This window comes from Mus caroli, unplaced genomic scaffold, assembly GCF_978045245.1.
Source record: "Mus caroli unplaced genomic scaffold, Mus_caroli_1 scaffold_3, whole genome shotgun sequence".
NCBI classification, from domain to species: Eukaryota; Metazoa; Chordata; class Mammalia; order Rodentia; family Muridae; genus Mus; species Mus caroli.
The window spans coordinates 85,390,849-85,406,101 of NW_028227258.1; the positions used below are offsets into that span (position 1 = coordinate 85,390,849).

Consider the following 15,253-nt stretch of genomic DNA (forward strand, 5'->3'; position numbering starts at 1 on the left):
GTCCACTTGGACTTGAGCTTTGTACAAGGAGAAAAAAAATGTATTAATTTGCATTTTTCTACATGCTAACTACCTGCTGAACCAGGACCATTTGTTGAAAATGATCTTTTCCATCCCACAGTCACACCTCTGACCCATAATTGTTTCTGTCTAAAAGAACTACATGGATGTAAATGGAGAGGAGCCTGAGGAAAAGAAGGTCCAGCAACAGGCCCAAAGTGGAATCCAGCTCAAGGGGAGGCCCCAAGGCCTAACACTATTACTGAGGCTATGGAGCATTCACAAAAAGGGATCTAGCATTTCTGCCATCCGAAAGACCCAAGGACAGCTGAAAGAGTCAGATGCAGTTATTTGCAACCAGCCAATGAACAGAAGCAGCTGACCCCTGTTGTTGAATTAGGGAAAGCTGAAAGAAGCTGAGGAGAAGGACGATTCTGTAGGAGGACCAGCAGTCTTAATTATTCTGGACCCCTGAGATTTCTCAAACACTGTACCACCAAACAGACAGCATACACCAGCTGATATGAAGCCCCCAACACACATACAGTAGAGGACTTCCAGGTCTGTGTTCATTCAGAGATGAAGCACCTAACCCTCAAGAGACTGGAGGCCCCAGGGAGTTTAGAGGTCATGTGGGGTTGGGGGTGGTTAGGAGCATCCACTTGGAATTGGAGATGGGGTGGGGAGAGAAGGAGGTGTGGGATGTAGAGCAGTCAGAGGGCGGATGGGGAGGGGAATGGAATGGAATATGTAATGTAAAAAATGAATTACAAATAAAATTAAATTAAAGTAAAGAAAATCCTATTTGTTTTTTTGTTTTTGTTTTTGTTTTTGTTTTTGTTTCTTTTTTTTTTTCTTCCACTGGATAGTTTTGGCTTCTTTGTCAAAGATCAGGTGACCATAGGTACATGGGTGTATTTCTGGGTCTTCAATTCTAGTCCATTGATCTACCTGTCTGTCTCTGTACCAATTCTATGCTGTTTTTAGCACTACTACTCTGTTGTATAGCTTTAGTTCAAGGATGGTGATCGCCCTACAAGCTCTTTTATTGTTGAGAATAGTTTTCACTATTCTGAGTTTTTGTTATTACAGATGGATTTGAGAATGGTTCTTTTTATCTCTGTGGGGAATTGAGTTGGAAATTTCATGTGGATTGCATTAAGTCTATACATTGCTTTTAGTACAATGGCAGTTTTTACTGTGTCAATCTTGCTAATCCATGAGCATGGAAGATTGTTCCATCTTCTGGGTTTTTCCTTTGATTTCTTTATTCAGAGACTTGAAGTTCTTGTCATACAGATCCTTCACTTGGTTGGTTAGAGCTTACACCAAGATATTCTCTTACTAGTGACCATTGTGAAAGATGTTTTGCTAATTGTTTTCTTAGCCTGTTTATCCTTGTATAGACTAAGGCTACTAATTTGTTTAATTTTATTTCTAGTCACTTTGCTCAAGATGGTTATCAACTGTAGGAGTTCTCTGGTAGAATTTTTGGTATTCCTTTTGTATACTATCTTATCATCCACAATAGTGATATATTGACTTCTTCCTTTCCAATTTATATATGTTTGAACTCTCTTAGTTTTCTAGTTGCTTTGGCTAGAACATTGAGTACTATTTTAAGTAAATGGAAAGTGGACAACCTTGTCTTAGCTCTGATTTCAGTGAGATTACTTCAAGTTTCTCTCCATTTAATTTGATGTTGTTTTGCTGTATATTGCTTTTATTATGTTTAGGTAAGTTACACAAATTCCTAATATTTCCAAGTCTTTTAACATGAAGGAGAGTTGTATTTTATCAAAGGCTTTTTCAGCATCTAATGAGATGATCAGGAGTTTGTTCATATAATAGATTATATTGATGGATTTCTGTATATTGAACCATCCCTGCATCCCTGAGATGAAGCCTACTTGACCCTGGTGAGTGATCATTTTGATATGTTATTGGATTCAGTTTGCTAGAATTTTATTGAGTATTTTTGCACAGATACTGTAAACAAAATTGGTCTGAAGTTCTCTCTCTTTGTTGGGTCTTTGTGTCGTTGAGGTTTCAGCATAACTGTGGGTTCACAGAATGAATTAGGTAGTTGTTCCTTCTACTTTTATATTGTGGAATAGTTTGGGAAGTATTGGTTTTAGGTTTTGTTTGAAAGTCTTATAGAATTCTGCATTGAAAGCATCTGGCCCTGGAATTATTTTGGTTAGGAGACTTTTAGTGACATCTTCTGATTGTGGGACTGTTTAGATGGTTTATCTGATCTGGATTTATCTTTGGTACATCGTATCTGTCTAGAAAATCATCCATTTATCCAGGTTTTCCAGTTTTGTTTAGTATAAGCTTTTGTAGTAAAATTTGATTTTTTTTATTTCCTTGGTTTCTGTTGTTTTATCTCCATTTTCATTTCTGATTTTTATTAATTTGCATATTGTCTCTGGGCCCTAAAGTTAGTTTGCCTAAGGGTTTATAAATCTTGTTGATTTTCTTAAAGAACCAGTTCCTAGTTTTGTTGATTCTTTGTATAGTTTTCTTTGTTTATACTTGGTTGCTTTCAGCCCTGAGTTTGATTATTTCCTGTAGTCTACTCTTCTTGTGAACATTTGCTTCTTTGTGTTATAGGGCTTTTTGATGCCCTGCTAAACTACTAGTGTAGGATCTCTCCATTTTTTATGAAGGCATTCAGAGCTATGAGTTTTCTTCTTATTAATGCTTTCATTGTGTCAAATAAGTTTGGTAATGAGGTGCCTTCATTTCCGTTAAATTCTAAAAAGTCTTTAATTTCTTTTTTATTTCTTCCATGGCCAAGTTATTATTGAGTAGAGAGTTGTTCCACTCCCATGAGAATGTGGCTTTGTGTTGGTTTTGTTGTTATGGAGGACCAGCCTTAGTCTGCGGTGGTCTAATAGAATGCATGGGATTATTTCAATCTTCTTATATTGGTTGAGACTTGCTTTGTGTCTGATTATATGATCAGTTTTGGAGAAGTTACCATGAAGTGCTAGAAGAAAGTATACACTTTTTATAGGGTGATATTTTCTGTAGGTATTTTTTAAGTCCATTCATTCATAACTTCTGTTAGTTTCAGTATGTCTTTGTTTAGCTTCTGTTTACATGATCTGCCCATTGATGAAAGTGGAGTGTTGAAGTCTCCCACTATTATTGTGTGAGGTTCAGTGTGCACTTTGAGCTTTAGTAATGTTTCTTTTACAAATATGGGTGCTCTGACATTTGGAGCATAGATGTTCAAGACTGAGAGTTCATCTCAGTGGATTTTTCCTTTAAGGAATATGAAGTGTCCTTCCCCATGTTTTTTTTTTTATAACTTTTGGTTAAAAATCTATTTTATTGGATATTAGAATAGCTACTCCAGTTTGTTGGGGTCATTTGCTTGGAAAATAATTTTCTAGCATTTTACACTGACTCTCTTTGTAACTGAGGTATCTTTCTTGTATGTAGCAAAATGTTGGGTTCTGTTTACTTATTCAATTTGTAAGCCTATGGCTTTTTATTGGGGAATTGAGTCCATTGATTTTGAGAGATATTAAGGACCAATGTTCCTGTTATTTTTGTTATTAAAGATGGAAATGTTTGTATGCTCTACTTTCACCTTCAGAACACATAACATTTTAAGGCTCTTGTTAAAAGAGTCTATGCTTTCCAGGAATTTCCTCTTCTTTTCCTGGTATTGTCCCTCTATCTGAAGAAGATTGGCTTCTAGTTTTGACTGACTTAACCATTAAAGACTAGACCTGTTGCTTGTGGACTTGCATTCTAGCTGTTGTGACAACCAACTCCACATGAGGTACCACACTCTCACTGAGGATCTCACTGTTGAGGGAGGCGGTGGTCTCTCTGGAAATGGACAGTGGCTGTGTGCTTCATTGAAAAGCCATCATTGTAGTTATCCTTATCCTCGGCAGGTTGAATGCTCATATGAGGTTCTCCTTTCTCCATTCTAGACTTTCTTTGTAGACTTTCTTCCTGTAATGCATCCTTCGCATGCTTTTTGTATTAAAATATGCAAAGTACTCAGGGGAATTTTGATAGACCTTCAGAGAGTCATTGTACCATATCATTTTTGCTTTATGTTCACTTAACTATTCTTGCTTCTCTTCATCAGTAAGATCTCATCATATGCTACCAATAATCTTGTTAATGTTCCACAATTTTAGGTCAGGATTATAAGCCTTTACTTGGTCCCAGACCTTTATGCTGTACCTCATGTAGGGTGTTAGTGGCTTATCTGGTGGCTTTGGAGGCTTTGGAATTACAATGACAGAGGATGCTGAGTCCCAGCTGTTGGTGCTGGTTTCCCTCCCAGCCTGCAGTTGTTGTAGGCAAGATGACTATGTGAATTGTATCCCACAATGCTGGGCATTTGTTTTGTAGGAACTAGGGTGGAAGGTTGGGCATAAGATGGTCTTTCTGACATTTTGGAAGATTAAGTTCTCAAATCTTATGAATGCCCCACTGGAGGGGTGGAGGCAGGCAAGAAGGCTTCCCTTCATCCTGTGCTCAGTGTGTATTATCTTCTTACTGTATTTTTAAATTCTGTTTACAGTACTTTATGAAGAATTATATATATATATATGTATATATATATATATATATATATATTTGGTCTATATTTTTTATTTTATTATGTGATTATGAAATTAAGATATTGGGGTAATATTAGACATATGCCATCATTTTGGTAGTACTCCTTTCTTTTCTATTGTGTAGAATAGTTTGAGAAATGTTGAAATTGTATCTTCTTTAAATATCTGTATCTATATCTATAAATATATATATATATACATATACAGACACACACAGACACACATATATGGGTATATATATATTCAGATAATCCATGAAGACCTTGACTTTTCTCTGTCTGATGCCATGATTACTGCTTCAATATACTTGCAAATTGTCTGCTTACATTTTCAGACCTCCTACATGTAATTTTTGTAAGATATTAGGTGCACAAATTTATTCATCCCTTGTGAATTTTCCAGATTCTTGGAATGCTTTCAATGTAGTTCCTGGTAATTTGGATTTCAGCCGAGTCTTTTTACAACATCTCCATTTTCATCTCTGTTTTTCTTGAGTGAAAAAGCAAAGTTGCTCATATTATTATCATGACTAAGTAGCATGTGCACAAGCATGCGCCCGTGAAAGAGAGAGAGCAGGTGAGCAAGAGAGCAAGTGAGAGAGAGAGGAACAGATACAGAGACAGAGACAAGTGAGAGAGACAGAGACAAACAGAGTGAGACAGAGAGAGACAGAGAGAGGGAAAGAATGGGATATTTTCTCCAAATTATTTATGGATTTATGATTAATGACTCATTTTAAGCATTTTAGACCGAAATAAATGTAGAATTATTCTACATTTTCTGTTGTAATATACTGTAATATTCAAGTAATATTCAAGACTATACATATTACTTTTTCTGTTATCAATTTATAACTCAGGGACAGATTTTAAAGTCCAAGAAAATACTTGATACTTGGCTTTCATATTCATCAAGTATAGCAATAATAATTAAAGGCACATTTTGTTTGTTTGATTGTTTGTTTGGATTTTTGTTATATTTTTGTTTGCTTAGTTGGTTGGTTTGGTTTGGTTTTGAGACTTGGTTTCCATTTTTAGCCTTGCCTATCTTGCAACTAACTCTGTAGAACAGACTGGCCTAGAACTTGGAGTTCTGCCTGCCTTTGCCTCCCATGTTTTAGAATTAAAAACATGAGCCACCACTGCCTGGTTGTTTGTTTGTTTGTTTGTTTGTTTGTTTATGTGTTGTTTAGAATAATTGCTTTATTTGTTTGATTCTTATTTTTTTTCTAGACAGCGTTTCTCTGTGTAACAGTCCTAGCTTTTCTGTAACTTACTCTGCATATATGGATGGCCTTGAACTCACAGAGATATGCCTGCCTCTGTTTCACAAGTGCTGGGATTAAATCATGGGCAACCAACTGCCTGACATATTATATATCTTACCCCAGGACACTGGATAATGAACTTTTTGAAGCACAGAAAGGAAGTGGGAGTTTCCTCTCTTAACAACAAAATTGTTCTATTTGCAGAAAAGAAGATCATGAAGTAATACTTGGTAATCTGGTACCTGATTTCTATCTATATTCTCTGCTCTTTTTATTTTCTTTCCATTCATAAATCCTCAGGTTTATTAGCATGAGCACTAAAAATGAAAGAATGTGTTTCCTGCTATCGTGAATGCCATTGTATGTAGCTTGAGGACAGTGACATTCAAGGTTGGAAACTCTTTGGAATTTCGAAGCTGCTCTTACACCTCCTTAATCCCATTTCTTCTTTCCAAGAACAAAAGAAGAACCTATACTGTTACCTTAAGAGAGGTAAGTCACCAATATGGAAATCAAGAGCAAAGACATCTCATACCTAATACTTCTCCTTGATGTTTAGAAAATTAGGATTGCCTGTAGGATTCTGCCTTATTGAATTGTATGGGAAGCACACTGACAAATCTTCTGAATTTAAATGCAGGAAATTAATTAGCATAGCCATATCTAACTGAACCAACCAACCAAACAAACAAACAATGTACCCTGGGAAGCAGTGCCCAGAATATGCATGCTCATATTTATTGGGTTGTTTTCCTCCCAACACCCTCTAAATCCACACTCTAAATTTAGAGATCCCTCACCATTTTAAATATGTTTGTCTTGTTCTACAAAGATGCAATCTCTCTGTTAAGCTTGCATCCCATGCTCACAGAGGATTAATGTTTTGATCAATCAATGGTGTTAGAGGAAATTGCTTTTTAGCATATATTTTCTTAAATGTGTTTGAATAGATTCAAACTTAGATTTGATTTACTTGGCTTATGTATATACTTTGCTATGTTCCTTTAAAGTATATTTTATAGTTACAATCTCATACATTAATAATATTTTGTATAAAATTACATTCTACTTATAAAATATATCTACTGATAAAAATATCTATTATATTCCATAAAATCTAGTGCAAAGTATCCCAGAAAATGATTAATACCATTTCATGTGTTAACACAAACAATGATTATGGTATATTTTAAAAATTAATGAAATTAAAGAATATTAACTACTGATACATAACCATCCTAAATCTGTACTGAGAGAAAAATTGTACCTAAATGAATATATTTAAGCCTCTACCACCACATAATACATCAGCCAGATTGTGGTTTTAGAACATTTCTAAATGAGTAAAAATGCATTATTCATACATATGACAATGAATACGAATAGAATATGAAATATAACCAGCACAGCCTCACATTGTTTTTATAAAAACATAGAAAGTCAGGCCACTTCTTTAACTAAGAAGAACCCTAAAATCTTAAATGACAAAGAATTTACTTTATAGCTGTTAGATATAGAAATTAAAGAATGAAAAATGAAAACCTTCTTATCTATCAAAATAATTATGCTCATAATGAAGACAGAGTATGAAATCAAAGATGTTTATAGCATCACCCTTGATACAATGAGTGCACAAGCGCTTTAAATAAACATTATCGTCATGCTTTACACAAATACTGATTTATCCTAACATCATAACTCTAGGGAAGCAGCATACACCTGAACACCAATCTCAATTACAACACCGTGCATTTGAAAAATGTGCATAGAACAATCTGTCCCATTTTTATTATAACATTAAATCCAAAAGGGAAAACAAATTAGCAATAAGATGATTTAAAAGATGTGAGGATTTTATAGTTTTGTAGTAAATGTTTACAGTGATAAAAAAAATTTTTAAAATCACAAGACATATAAATGTAGAATATCTTAATACAGAAGAACAAGCTAAAATAACATGTTTTCTTTGAAGAGTCAAAGCTCTAAGTACTTAGATGTGTCAGTTTTAATTGGTCTATGGTTGTGAGTTTTAGTTATTATTTTTTTTCTGGGAAGTTCTGTAACTTTATTGGATAGTCAGCAGTTAGTTCTCATCCATGTCAACTGCCTATAGATATTTGAATGTGGTAACAGGGACACAAGTCACCAAAACATTGATCTTATTTGATGAATTCACATCCTCATTACATATTTGGATAAATATTCATGGTTGTGATATAGAATATACTCTTTTCACTTGACCAAGAATGCTACATTAATGCACACATCTGGATTTCTTTTCTCCTTTATTGCTTTGTTTTGAATTTCCATGAATTGTCTGAAGGGCACACTTCTCCTTCTCATAGATTCCCAAAGAGAACTCTAGGATGTACTTGTGTGTGCTTATTCTAGCCATTGTTCTTTGTGCAAACAATTCTGCTTGGCCCAACTTGGGAAAACTAGTCATATCGTTTTGATGCTTCATTTACAAATGTAAAAAATAATTTTAAAGAATTATCCCATAGAAAAATTAATTTGTTAAATTATCTAATTATTTGCAAAGTGACTTTGAACGCATTGTTGGCTTCCCATGACACGTTCTGTTCTTTTACACTCTAACATATAAGACAATTTAGGTATAATACCTAGCATAGGATTTGTTTTAAGATACTTATTTTCTATCATACCCTATGCTATTTTAGAGCTACACAAAGTTAAAGACAGATTTGTCTGTAAGGAGATAGACAAATGTATTAATGTTTACAAAATAGTGTAATGTCTGCAGGTTCCTGTGATTTCACACTCTTCTGTGTGGTCAGGAAAGGAGCTAGGATAAGGTGTGTCAGCTTTTGCCAGTGTAAGGCATTGTTGATGGGATGCTTACACTCCACACTGGGAAAGAAATTCAAAGTTTAAGTAATGAAGGAAAAGAACATGCACCCAGCAGAGAAGAGGTTTGTGAAGCCAGAGGGCATGGGATGGAAAGGTGCATTTTCAGTGCAAAAGATAAAGGAGAATTAAGAAATGAGGCATGCCAGAAATTCCACAGGCCTGCATTCCAACTCTAGAGGGTTTGAGCCAGGGGGGGCTCACGTGTTCAATGATAGCTTGTACTTCAGAAGTAAAGAGAAAAGAGGGAAATAATAGGTATATGTCAAATAGAATTGCCCTAGTATTCTCTAAGGTAAGCATTTTAAGGCTATGCCTAGACAGTGCTCTTGGGATATTTAACACATATTTGCATTTCAAAGAGTGTTTTGTTTATGTTATGTTTGGTAAAATGGATAAGCATGCAAAAAGTATGCAATAGGAATAAAATCTCCATTTTTCAGAAAAATAGTAATGGGGGGGGGGGGCATAAAAACAAATGAGCCAGCCGAGGATATAGGGAGTACAGAGTCAAACAATGACTATAGTGAGAAATAAGAAGGCAGTTAAACAGGAGAAATAAAAGAAGGAAACGATGTTCCTATGTGTGCAGAATGGGCTTCAGTGGGCAGAAACAGGACACATGTGAACTGAACAAATACAGGGACAGTGTATATATGAGAGACAGATCATTTTGAATGTGATTTTTTTTTTCTATTTTAGCTGTCAAAGTGACATTTCAGTGGAAATAGTGGGTGGATTTTGCCTCTACTGGATGATAGAGAACGAATTAGGTTTAGGTTTATCACTACTGGTCCTACATCTTTGTTAGTTTGCTCTCTATGACTAAAACAAGAAAAATCTGAGATGCATGATAATGTAGGAAAATGTGTTTTAATATACCATCTTAGAAAGTCTGATTTACAACTGGCTAATAGGTTTTGTTTCCTTGGACTGTGGTAGAAGAAAACTGCTCACTTTCTCACAAGAAAACAAAAGAGAAGAAAAGAAAAAAGAATGGGAGTGTCCCATGATCGTGTGGATGGTACATGCACTTTTCTAATGACCTCCGGCCTGGACCTACCTTTTGAGTCTCTAAAACTTATTGGAAATAATAATAATAATAATAATAATAATAATAATAATAATTGGAAATCATAAATAATAAATAATAGCATAAATAATAGCATAAATAATAGCATCAGAGGCTAAGATATAACGTTTTCTTCCTGGATATCAAAGGTCTAAAATATAGCAATATATTAATCAATTATATATAGCTTGGTAATTGTTTCCCTCTGTACTTCATCCCAGACCCTGTGTATTTGGGACAATGCTACCCTGGTAGAAAAAAAAAGCCATGGGAGCAATGGTAGAGAGGAAACAGATAAAAATAACTACATATGTTTTTGTGATAGTTATTAAAAAGTAGTTTATATGGTTCCAAATGCTACAAATGTCCATTATTGGTCAAAGTAAACATAAGATACACATATGCATAAAGTAATCATTAGGCCTTAACTACATTGCTGCAAGACATGAATAATAAGGGAAGACACATGCAGAATATTCATGAACTTATTCATGCATACATTTTTATCTACAAAATTATATTATAAATGCTTAAAATGTACCTTTCATGAATGATAGAAAATAACTTTGAAACAACCTGAAAACATACTTGAGTAAATGTGACGGGATTTTTATGTCTTCAACTCACTTTAAATATTGCTCTATCCTCTTGCTCTAACCTACAGACTAAATTGGCACATTGGTCTTCTAGTGGAAAACTTGTTTTTCCTGTCTACTTCACCTAAACTAAACAACTTTGAAATATACACTGGCATAAAATTTCAATCAACTGTCACAAATTTCATGCCTGTTGTGAGTTCGTTTTATAGAAAATAAAGATGTCTCTTGCATATAGAGAAGTTAATGCATTCTTAGTTTGCATTTGACTTACTTTGGAAAAAAGAAATTGTGCTTCATAGGTATTATACAATGGTTTTTCATAATGTATGCAGAATGAATAGAATAAGAACAATCTATAGCTCTGCATAAGAGCCTTTTATATATGCTGAATGAAGATTTGCTCTCTTATAAACAACGGATGATTATTTTATGATCTAATAGCTGTAGCAATCTGAACACACAGCTTCAATAGCTGATGAAATCAGACTGCTTGAAGTCTTCAATCAAGAAAAAAACACAGAGTCCTCAGGTCATAAAAAGTGCACTGCAATTAGAGTTTCCACTGGGGAAAATAGCTTAATCTAATTCCATTTTATAAATAACAAAGGGAACAGTGATAGTGAGTTATCATCACTCAGTGCCAATGGAATGCTTAGAAGGGGGTGAACAGAAATACTAATGTCTGATGGCTGTGTGCTAGGCTACTTACACCAGCTCTCAATCTTGGTTTAGATATTCAAATCTGCTTGCACTTAGTTAATTATTGAAAAAGTTATCCTAGTTTTATCTGGGCATTGATGACAAAACTATGCACGTTCAAGTTATAGAGTTTTAGACATTTTTGTACATTGAAGTGATTATCAATATTAATCAGGCTATTATATGCACTTCTTCGCCCACAGTGTGCATACGATGCTGCTATGAGTCCTAATAAAAAGTGTCTAGATTAGCAGCTCAATGGTAACCTCACCTGGGACTTCCTGTTTCCTTGCTTTTAAACTCTAGTCTACGGGACACGTAATAAAATCCTCTCTAAACCTCACCCTGCAGGTTCCCCGAAGTTTCATTCTTGGAATTTGCAGGATCAATCAAGAAGACACTGCCCCAGAATGACTTTGATGGCATTTGTTCCCCAGAGACCCTACTCCCCAAAAGTATGGCTTATGAGAGGCACCAAAATTCTGTCACTATTAAACACTCCTCTTTTCCTCTTTAATGGAAGACAACTTAGACAACTTCAAAGGATGTGTTTTCCAAACTCTGAATTACAAGCTGCCTTGAAAGCCACTTTGTAGACCAATCTAGAACTGCACAGGTATTACTGTCTTAGTGACCTACCTTGGGGTTATTTTTACTATAGACATGAGACATCACTTAAGGCAGTACCTTCTTATTTTTAACAATTTTGACATCAACTGGAAATTTTTTATGATTACATTCTAATATTTGTACCTTTCATAACTGTAAAAGATACTTAGTATTATTTAAGCAAGGTATATGTAGGGGTACTTCGAAATTATTTTACAGGTTTCTGATACATTTTAAGCTAGAAAAGCACATTTATTTATTTATTTATCTATCTATCTATCTATTTATTTATTTATATTTATACTTGGAGGGGGGGTTCAAGACAGGGTTTCTATGTATAGCCCTGGCTGTCCTGGAACTCACTTTGTAGACCAGGCTGGCCTCGAACTCAGAAAACTGCCTGCCTCTGCCTCTGCCTCTGCCTCTGCCTCTGCCTCCCAAGTGCTGGGATTAAAGGTGTGTGCCATCATGTCTGGCTATGAAAGTGCATTTAAATTACTGAAATGCTAACTATTTTTTTAATTTACATATGTGGGAATTTTGATTTTTATATTATTTTCTTTTTAAGCCACTTTGTGTTCCTCAGGCAATTTTGCATGCCATTTCTTTTGGGGACTGTCAATGTTTGTCAGAAAAACACTTAAAGTACACACATAATTCCAGTACTTTGAAATGCTTATAACATGCATCTTTGCACAGATATATCAAATATCCGCAGCACTTCAACCACCTCATGTTACATAAACCGGAGAATGCTAGTATTTATTCTGAAGAATTCCTATACAGACCCTCAAATTATGCATCAAGGGAACTGCAACCCTATAGGTGGAACAACAATATGAACTAACCAGTACCCCGGAGCTCTTGTCTCTAGCTGCATATGTATCAAAAGATGGTCTAATCAGCCATCACTGGAAAGAGAGGCCCATTGGACATGCAAACTTTATATGCCCCAGTACAGGGGAACGCCAGGGCCAAATAGTGGGAATGGGTGTGTAGGGGAGGGGGAATATGGGGGACTTTTGGGATAGCATTGGAAATGTAATTGAGGAAAATATGTAATAAAAAATATTTAAAAAAAAAGAATTTCCATAGTCATTCTACTGTGGTTGGTAGCAATTTACAGATGACCATACTTTTGCACTGGTCCATCACACAGCAAATAATCCTCCTATATGTATATCAGTACTGGAATTTTTACCCTGTCAATAAAACTGCTCTTAAGGTGTTTTCTTATCTGTTTTGTTTAGAATGCTCTAAAAAAGATCCCAGAAGCTATGGAAACAAAATATTTCAATTAAAAGACTCTTTGAAATACACCAAATCAAAAGCCATTATATTTCATATCATTTCTTTACCTACTCCTCAAAAGGCATAAAATTACTTTGCCTGTAAGTTAGGAGTGCTATACGAATATTGAAAATTCTATCCAGGGTTGGGAAATAGCACAGTTGTAGAGTAGTTGTTTAATTTCCTAACAATGACACCTACCACTTTCTATATCCCAGGAAAGGAGCAAGAAATAATCAATACTAGGCCAATAAGATAGTTTGGCAGGTAAGACTCAGTGATAGTTTTCACTGAGTCTTAGAACCCAAGCAGTGGAACAGTGAAGCAACTCCCATATGTTTTTTTTTTTTTTTTTTTTGTCTCCTTCTACCTACACATGGTTAATTGTGCCATGCCCCACACCCATGATGAATAGGTAAGTAGGTAAGTAAGATAAATAAATATGTTTTAAAGTTAAAAGTATTATCCAGGTAAAAACATTACATTTTTTATGTCTTCTACATTTTTTCACTTTCTTACTTAATTTTCCCATCATCCAGGCCTTTATTCTGCAATGTTCTACTTTTTGTTTCATAGTAATTCTTACTTTCATTACCTCGTCTGTTTAGCAGCACATTACTTGTATTTGCACGGTTTCCATTTCTCCTTTTACTGGCAAGAAATTTATGCCCTAAAAATTAGCTAACTATACTACCACTGAAAACTCATAAAGATAAAGGTCTGTGTGTTTACTTTTATACACATATTCTATCTTCAAAGTGGCATTAAAATGTCTATACTATGATTATTTATTCAACAAACTAGAATTATATGCATTAATAAAGACAGCATAGTTGATTATAACTTTTACCCTCTGTGAATCATTTCTTGGCTATCTCTGTGCTACACAACAGTTTCTTTTCTTTCCCTTCTTATGGTTTAGTTAGCCTAGTTTATATGCCTGAAAATTATTTTTCTGTAGTAAAAACAATGTAAATTGACTAGTAAGAAATTCAGTGTTTATACACATTTGTTTTACCTTTGTTTTCTGTTTTAATCCCAATATACCAGGTTATTTTGACTCAGTGCTAAATAACCTTAAAAACACACCTCATTTGTTGTAGGGACATTATAGAGCATGGATAGGAAAGCCTGTCTCTCTCAGAAATTGTCAAAAACCATCAATAATAACATGTTTAATAAAACAATATGACAGAGGCTGCAAGGAGGCTAAATGAGGTCCTGGAAGCCTCAGACATCAGTGACAGGTGGCAGAAAACTGGATTTGAAGATGAGGACAGAACTCCTTGCTTAGGAAAAACAAAACAAAACAAATCAAATCAAATCAAATCAAATCAAAACAAAACAAAACAAAACAAAACAAAACAAAACAAAACAAAACAAAACAAAACAAAACAAAACAAAAGACAAAAAAAACCAAAGCTTGTCTTTTATTTAACGAACTGGTAGCTTAGTCTCTAGTTTGACATCATCTTTCTAGAAGAAATGCACCATGAGGAAGTAACTGATAAAACCAGAGTGACTGAAAAGTCATTAAATCTGCTCCTTTTCTAGCAAGCTGTGTGTTGGTAAGCATGGTCACAGTCGTGATGAGGGCGTCCCTGTATCTGCAGATATCTAACAACAGTGAATAAGAACTGACACCTGAGTCTACAATGTCAGTGTCTCTGGATCAGCTTTTGTGTTTTTCTCTAGCAGTTTCTAAGTTACAGGTCCTACATTAGGGTTTCAGATTTCTTTGGAGTTGACATTTGTACAGACATAAGAATTGAATTCATTCTTTGACCTATAGGTAGCCTGGGTTTCCTGGATACCATTTGTTGAAAAACCTTGTTATATCCAATGTCTGTCTGCTTTTGACACTTTGGTCAAAACACTGGTTGTAGCAGTGTAGGTATTGTTGGCAGGAGAGGTCTCTGTTTTATTCCATTTGTCTCTATGTCTATTATTTTGGTTTTTGCCAGCTCTATCAGTGCTATGAAATACATATTAAATACCATGGCTTTATAACATAATTTGAGATTAGACATTGTGGTATTTCCAATGTTTCTCTTTCACTTAGAATTGTTTTGACAGTTTGAGGCCTTTTGTTTTCAGTCGTGAAGTTTAGAACATATTTTAGCAGTTCTTGACATAATATAGTGAAATTTTGATGCATCTAATTTTTACATCATTTCAGTACTATAATAAATTTTATAATAGCAACGCATCTGATCAACACAGAATGTTTCTCCCACTGCTAGGATCACCT

General features: G+C 34.8%; 1 pseudogene; it reads right to left on the bottom strand.

The window, feature by feature from the left end:
- Positions 1-3,538: 3,538 nt before the first annotated feature.
- LOC110291846 (SWI/SNF-related matrix-associated actin-dependent regulator of chromatin subfamily E member 1-like) lies at positions 3,539-4,429 on the bottom strand (annotated as a pseudogene).
- Positions 4,430-15,253: the final 10,824 nt, after the last annotated feature.